Raw genomic sequence first — 8,286 nt, 5'->3', positions numbered from 1 at the left:
AGCTGGAAGTGGTGCTGTGGCTCAAGTGGTAGAGCGCTAGCCTTGAGCTGAAGAGCTGAGGGACAGCGCCCAGGCCCAGAGTTCAGGCCCCACGACCGGATCCCCCCCAAAAGAAATATCAGTTTATCAGAGAGCTATTATATATCAATGAGAAGTATCATTTGATTTTTTGAAAATTATATATGTGTGTTTCTTTGATTTTAACAAAGCAAGAATGACTCCCATTGCAGTTGCAATTCAACAGTGTATACAGTATTGCATTGAGTTACTTAGTTACAGTCATCAAGACAAGCACAACCAGGTTGGGGAACAAATCACTGATCTTGATGATGGAACACTAAGCTGACAATATGGGGGCTTGCGCTAAGGAGACTCAGCCTTCAGCATGCCAAGGCCGCTTAGTTGGTATGTTTTACAGCAAAAATCCAGGGCACTGGTTAACCTACTGAGTCATTGAAACAGAGGTCGATTAAAGAGCTTCTATTGTAATTAATTGAGATAATAAAGGAGGATGAAATGAAATAACCTTCCTCCATCCACTATTGCTTCCCTAATCTCTCCCCAGGGGTTAGATAGAATAGCTCAAGATCATTCTTCCTAGAGTCACTGGGTTCTCCCTGAAATATCAGTCCTCTCTGGGAAAATCTGCAAACGAAGATAAGTTAGAACTGTTTGAAAGGAGAAGCTATTCTAGATGCCCTTGGTTCTCACTGGTAAGGAAGCCAAAGAGATAACAAAGCCAGATCTTCCCTTTGCACCATGATGAGTCTTTTAAAAAAATTCTATAACTACATTTATTCCATCCTTGCCTCCCTTCTCCTTTACGTTTTGCTAAGTACTCAGCACCACACACACGGAAAATGAACAGACAAGTTCAAAACAAAACCTGAGACCCAACCTCCTGATCTCTGTGGAGAAAGCTTGCAGAAAATCTTAAGTCTCAAAGGCTGACCTGCTGCCCCTGTCAATGAAGCTGTAAGGGTCTGCGTGTTAGAAGACAAGATGGATACACTGCCACTTTTCAACAAGCCAGCCAAATATTCATCTCTATGCTGTGCTATCTTGAGCAATAATCTGCAGATGTGCTGCTGCGCAGTCAGGAGAATCTATTTTCTGCTCTTCTACTTGGATTCGATTCTGGAACACCTAGGAACAGGAGAGCCATCTCCTCTCCAACATTTGCTGAGTCCACAGAGTAATGCCAGCCCTTCCGGATACTAAATTGTCAAATTTCCTGAACAGCTAAAACTAGAAAACCAACCAAGGCAGAAATTGGCTTTTAACAGAGGTAACATCATTAAATGATTTTCTCTTTTTGCTATGGGCTGAATGTGCATTTCCCTACCAAAGTCTTAGGCTGAATTCCTGGCCTCCTCGTGATCATGGAGGTAGTGCCTACGGGAGGTTGTTAAGATGACAAGGAATGGATTAGTACTCAAATAAAACAAAGGCAGCTCATTTGTCCCTTCAATCATGTGAGGGGACACACACACACACACACACAGAGTAACAGGTGCCATTTACACAGCGAGAACTGGACCCTCACCAGACTCAAATCAGCCTTGATGTTGGCCTTGCAGTCTCCAGTACTGTGGAAAATAAATGTCTATTGTTCATAAATCATTCAGTCTGAGGTATTTTGTTATTCTAAGACAGCATCCATTCAATATGTTGATTCAATCAGGAGGGACAATCTGAGCCTTCTGAAAGGCTTATAGCCTTATGCAACACTTGGAGCCTATGCAAATCAATGCAAAATAAGTACTTTCCTTACTTGGTCCCTTGGCAAAAATACCCTCAGATTATAAGCCTGGTTCAGACACATACATGTCCTATTGGTCAAGTTTCATGAAGAATTTTTGAGCATGGATATAACTCTGTGGAGAGCATTTGTTTAGGTATGGTAAGACTCTGGGCTCAACCCGAGTACTAGGTGGAGAAAAAACAAAACCACTTATTATTTGAGCACAATGAAACCTTTGATCCAGGAAGCTATGGCACAGGCTGTAATCCTAGCTACTCACAAGGCTGAGATTTGAGGATCGTGGTTCAAAGCCATGCCATGCAGAAAAATCTGTGAGGCTCTTTTCTCCAATTATCTACAAAAAAAAAAAGGCAGAAGTACAGTGGTGGCTCAAGTGAAAAGCAGCCTTGAGTGAAAAAGCTAAGCCACAGCACCCAGGCCTGGAATTCAAACTCCAGTCCCAGCATAAAACAAACAAACTAACAAGGGCTGCAGTGGTCATTGTCTGATTCTGACTCTTATTTCATACCACCATTCTTGGGAGGTGTGGTGTCTAGATCAGCTATAAAAGTTATCTAGAGGGGCCGGGAATGTGGCTTAATGGTAGAATGCTTGTCTGCCATGCATGAAGCCCTGGGTTCAATTCCTCAGTACCACATAAACAGAAAAAGCTGGAATTGGCACTGTTGCTCTCAAGTGGTAAAGTGCTAGCCTTGAGCAAAAGAAGCTCAGGAACAGTGCCTAAGCCCTGAGTTCAAGCCCTGGGACTGGCAAAAAGAAAAAAATTATCTAGGGGACAAAAACTATAGCTCAGAGGTAGAGGGTGTGCTTAGCATGTGCAAGGCCCTGGGTTCAATCCCTAGCATTAAATAAATAAATAAAGTGAAAGTTACCTGTGCTTACATTTTTATTTTTTATAGGTAACCATTCCAATCACCTTCAAAATACTGTGGAGGTCCCTCTTACCTTATTTCTTATTCTGCTCCACCCATTGAGCTTCAGACCCATTGAGCTCTGGGTGATTCTACTTTCCCAACATTGACTTTGAGCTATTGCGGCAGAGGACTGTTGAGCTACAGGATGTTTTTCTAATTGGAGTCCACATCTTCCCCAGCACTTCTAAATCAAGATGGGGGGGGAGGAGGGGAAGGGGGGGCGTGCATCGGCAAAAAGGTACCTCAGTGTCAGAGCTGTTGCCATTCAGAGCCTCGATGTTTGGGTCCCTCCAGTCTTCGGAGAGTGAAGGGATGTAATTGTCTGTCAGAGCATCCCAAACCCTGTAAACAAAGAGAAGCTCTCATTAGCACGCATCTGTGGCCTGGCCCCGCCTGGAGGAAGGAAGAGCTGGGGCCAAGGCAGGAGAGAGGCTGTTGTGTGTGTCGGGCTGAGATCATCTGCCTTCCAGCATGCAGAGGCAAAGCAACTGGAAAATGGAATTAGAGGCGAGTCCAAGGGAGAAAGAGCCAAGGGTATGGAGCCTGGCCAGGGCTCCAGCATGAAAAGAAATTAATCTGCTCTCCAACCAAATTATTCATTCTCAGAACCTAAGTAGTAACCCTGTTCCTATTCCTATGGGGAGGGGGAGTATAAGGATAGTTTTTCTCAGATGAACCCCTTTAAGATTAAGGTTATTGAACCAATCATCAGTGGCTCATACTTGTAATCCTAGCTACACAGGAAGCTGAGATCTAAGGATTGAGGTTCAAAGCCAGCCCAAATAGGCCAGCTTGTGAGACTCTTATCTCCAATTAACTATCAAAAAAACAAAAAGCTAGAAGTAGATCTGTGGCTCAAGTGGTAGAGCACTAGCCCTGAGCAAAAAGAAGCTCAGGCCCTGAGTTCAAGCTTCTGGACTGGCACACACACACAAAAAAAGATTAGGGTTATCATCCAACCTATACACATTTCGACGTCAAAGGCCTGCAGTGTACGATCACCAATTAATTCCTTGACCTGTATGTAATGTAGGCAAGGGGAAGTTGCCAAGACCATGAATAACCACTTATTAGCCAAAATGTTCTTGGGGAGGATGTGGGGAGCACAATGATATCCTCTAGTAATGTTGAGTTTGAAGGTGCTCTGTCTCTGCCATGCACACTCTAAGATAAATCTGTCTATACTGTATAGACAGATTTATCTTAGAGTTGGGGAAAATGAGGTTACTTTGGTTTACATTTCTTTATAAAATTCTGGGCTGGGAAGGTGGCTCAGTGGTAGAGCACTTGCCTTGCATGCATGAGGCTCTGGGTTCGATTCCTCAGCACCACATAAGCAAAAAGAAAAAAGCTGGAAGTGGTACTGTGGCTCAAGTGGTAGAATGCTAGCCTTGAGCTGAAGAGCTGAGGGACAGCGCCCAGGCCCAGAGTTCAGGCCCCATGACCGGACCCAAAGAAAAAAAAATTCTGATATGTGAGTTGGAGGCATGGTTCAAGTGGTAGAACACCAGCCAAGCAAGCCCAGCAAGGACCAAGTCCCAAGTTCAATTCCTGGCACCACCAAAAAATTAATAATAGAAAATAAATAAAATAAAAATTGTAAGAGTTTCCTACAAATATTATCACTTGCCTCATATATCACCAAAAGATCTTTTTGGGAAAAATAGAGCAGGCTGTGTGGGCTGGGTAGTGGTAGAACACTTGCCCAGCATAAGCAAAGCCCTGGGTTAGATCTCTACCATCATTTTTTTTTAAAGGCAGGATTGGGGAAAAATCTGAAATCATAATCACAAATCAAGAAAAAATGCATAGATTAGTAGACAGCAAGATATTAATGTTAATCAGTGAGCCAGGCTTATAATAATGTCATCTGTGGAAGCCAGCAGCCCTGGAGTTTATATTAGTTAATGACAGATATTCTATTGGACAAAGCAGGTGCCTGCCAACATGATTGACACTCATAATACCAAGCTCTGAGGAGGTACATTTAATTTAAATATATGAATCTAATCCAAGAATCGTGTAAAAAATAAGCAAATAACTTGTTTTTATTGTTATTATTGGTGGTGGTGGTGGTGTTTGTTTTTGCTTTGGGTTTTTTTTTCCTCTTCTGGGGGAGGTTAAAGATGGAGCACAGAAAGGGAGGGAGAAAGAGTGAACAAATATAATCATGCTACTCTATATTCACTATGTAAAAAGTGTCCTATGTAACTTGTGGGCTGGGATGGGAGGGGGAAGACTGGGGGAAAGTAAATGAAGAGATGACATTATCCAAAAAACAAAAGAAAAGAAATGTATCCAGTGGCTGACTTATGAAATAGTAGCCCCTCTGTACAACTTATTAATAGTAAGAATAAAATTATTTTTAAAAATAAGCAAACAGGTATAAATAAAGATCAATTTTACCTTATAAGATGCTAAAAGTTAAGTGCAAAATTTAGGTAGACAAGTATAGAATACTTAGATATTTCAGAAGACAAACTTGAAATCAGATACATAGCAGTAATGAAGGAGGTGGGTTCTACTAACACAAAATCAGGCCTGGTATACAATAAATGCATATATAAGCAAAAAGATTTTTCCAATGAATGTGAATAGTGGTAAAACAAATAAAAGAGGCCCAAGAAAACATGACTTATTGGCAAGTTGAGGCATCTGCTTGTACTTTTCTATCATTACAAGAAGACACTTTGAGAGGACTAACTCATCAAGTGCCCAGAATCTTGTGAGTGTGCATATGCACACATACATGTGCCAGTACTGGGACTTGAACTCAGAACCTGGGTCTCTCTCTTACCTTTTTTACTCAAGACTGGTGCTTTACCACTTGAGCCACAGCTGCACTTCCAGTTTTTTGCTGATTTATTAGAGATAAGAGTCTCACAAACTTTCCTGGCCAGGCTGGCTTCAAACTCTGATCCTCAGATCTCAGCCTCCTGATTAGCTGGGATTACAGGCTTGAGCCACTGGTGCCAGGGAATGGAACCTGTTTGGGAAATAGTGATATCTCAATCTCCACTGGGCACTATTAAAACTACATCAATCCTGGCTACTTCTAAATGGAAGACCCATTCGCTTTCTGGAGCCAAGAGGCAAATGTGATTTGCTACATCTAACTCAAAGCTCCCTCTACTGGAAGGGTCATGGGACTATTTATTGTCACCATATGACCTGACATTCACTGCTTTAACTATGGACATGCATGCAGGAACTGACCTTCAGATGTGTCCCTGCCACCTGCAAAAGTGAGACTCAGCAGAGCCCAAAATAGGCCGGAGTCTTTGGTACCTCTTCTAAGTTGGATGGAAGTTGAGACATTAATGGACCTTACACCTTGCAATGACCTTGAGACTAAAAGTGACAACTGAGCATTCTCTCCCATCATTTAGGGAGGGAACTCCTACTTTTCTCATCTGAGCTTTACTGCTATGGACTGAATTTTGTCATGGAACTCAAGAAGAAATGTCTATTTCTATTGTAATTTCTATTTCCTCATTTCTATACCCTTCTCCTGCTTACTCAGTGGCCATTTAACTATTACAACAGCAATGGACACTTGCTTGCTGAGCCAAATGCTCTTCTAAGCTCTTTATGCTCTCTGATGCAATCATCCTTACAACAACTCACAAGGCAGAAGCTTATGAAACACACCTAAAATATAGTGACATTAATAAGTTGTCTAAGTTCACACAGCCAATGATGGCAAAGGTGGCTTTGAACGCAGGCAAGATTCCAACTCTTTATGATTTGCTACATGCCTGCCATTAGCGTACAAATTCGACTAATATACCAAGATCCAAATCACAGCCTAGGACAGCTGTTTAAACAATGGCTCTGTGTGCAAACCCCATATTATTCTAGTCTTTGTGCTTTCATCAGATAACAGAAGGATGGTGCAGGGGTAACAGGGCATGGAGTGTCTTTTTCTCTAGCTCCAGCCCAGGAAGATAAAGGTGGCACATGGCAGGAACCAGCCAGGACTCAGGAGCCAGTGGTAGGGAAGAATGTGTAGAACAAGGGCTTTGCTCTCAGACTATCTTAGGAGTGGATATATTCCTCTTTGCTCAAGGGAAGTGCTCTACCACTTGAGCCACAGCTCCACTTCCGGCTTTTTCTGTGATTAATTGGCGATAGAGTCTCAGAAATGTTCCTTCTGGGGCTGGCTTTGAACTGTGATCCTCAGATCTCAGCCTCCTGAATGCTAGGATTACAGGTATGAGCCACCAGCACTGGGGAATATATTCCTTTTTTTTTAAGTATCCTATAAAATTTCACTTCTCGGAGATGGGTTCAATGCACTTGTACTTGCCTAGCATGTGCAAGGTCCTGGGTGTGATCCTCTAGAACTGCAAACAAATGAACAAATAAATACATACATACTTGTAAATACATCCAGGCATTGACTTCTCTAAGAAGTATCCTGCTATTTACTCCTCTTGCTTGGCTGAGGTTGGTACTCTATCACTTGAGCCATACCTCCATTTCTGGCTTTTGCAAGTTAACTGGAGATAAGAGTCTTGCAGATTTGTCTGCCTTTTTATCTCAGATTCTTAGATCTCAACCTCCTGAGTAGCTAGGATTACAGGCAGGAGTCATGGGAACCTAGCTGTGCTATTTACTCTTGTCTTGAAGAAAGACTTTGTAAGGGATCTGTGCTGTCATTTATCAAAGATAAAGAAGTTGCCTCAGTTCCTATCACAATACCAGAGATTCACTTTGGGGTCATAGTCTCCACAATCACAGCAAAGGCTATGGGTATGCATCTTTTATAGCTCAGGCTTAAGTGCTATGTAAAGAAAACTGTCTTTTACCACAGATGGGCTGGGCACTGGGAAAAGGATATTGGCAGAGTATGAGCAAAACCAACAGAATGGACTGTGCCAAGACAAGTAGATAGGCTTCAAACACACACACACACACACACACACACACACACACACACACACAGACACACACACCTGAGTATCTATTTCTGACAATATAGTAAACAGTTGAAAGAGCTAATTAAATTCTGACTTGAAACATTTCCCTTTACTCTCCTTCAGGTGGCTTCTTCCCTACCCCAATACTTTATGTTCAGTCATGCCAATGTCTGCACTTATTTCTTTAAGTAGTATGCACACATTTTGCACTTCTTGATTCCTATTTTTTTGTTTTTTTTTTAATTGTCCAAGACTGGGACTTGAACTTGCTATCGGATGATTACTTTTGCTCCTGGGATGGCACACGACCACCAACCCTATTTCTTTCTTTTTTTAAATTGCCCTTCATGTTTAGAAATTAGCAATAATTAGCATGTGAATGCCCTTGGAGGAGTTTTTATAGATACTTCCCAAATATTTAAATGAAATCACACTATCTTGCCCAGAGTGATGGTCTCTACCTATAATCCTTGCTACTTGGGAGGTGGAAAATAGGAGAATCCTGGTTCAAGGCTAGCCTGGGCACCTCAACTAACTTATTAGGCATAGTACTGCCCAATCCATAGTGGATTACAGATGTAATCCTGGCTTGATATGGGCACAGGCAGGTAAATGAAGATCCAAGATCCAGGCAAAAAATATGAGGCCTTATTTGAAACTGGCATCATGGCTCAAGTACTACAGC

The sequence above is a fragment of the Dipodomys ordii genome, unplaced genomic scaffold (genome assembly GCF_000151885.1).
Source record: "Dipodomys ordii isolate 6190 unplaced genomic scaffold, Dord_2.0 Scaffold10, whole genome shotgun sequence".
Taxonomy (NCBI): Eukaryota; Metazoa; Chordata; class Mammalia; order Rodentia; family Heteromyidae; genus Dipodomys; species Dipodomys ordii.
The sequence above is the reverse complement of the archived record's forward strand: the minus strand, read 5'-3'. Positions refer to the sequence as shown.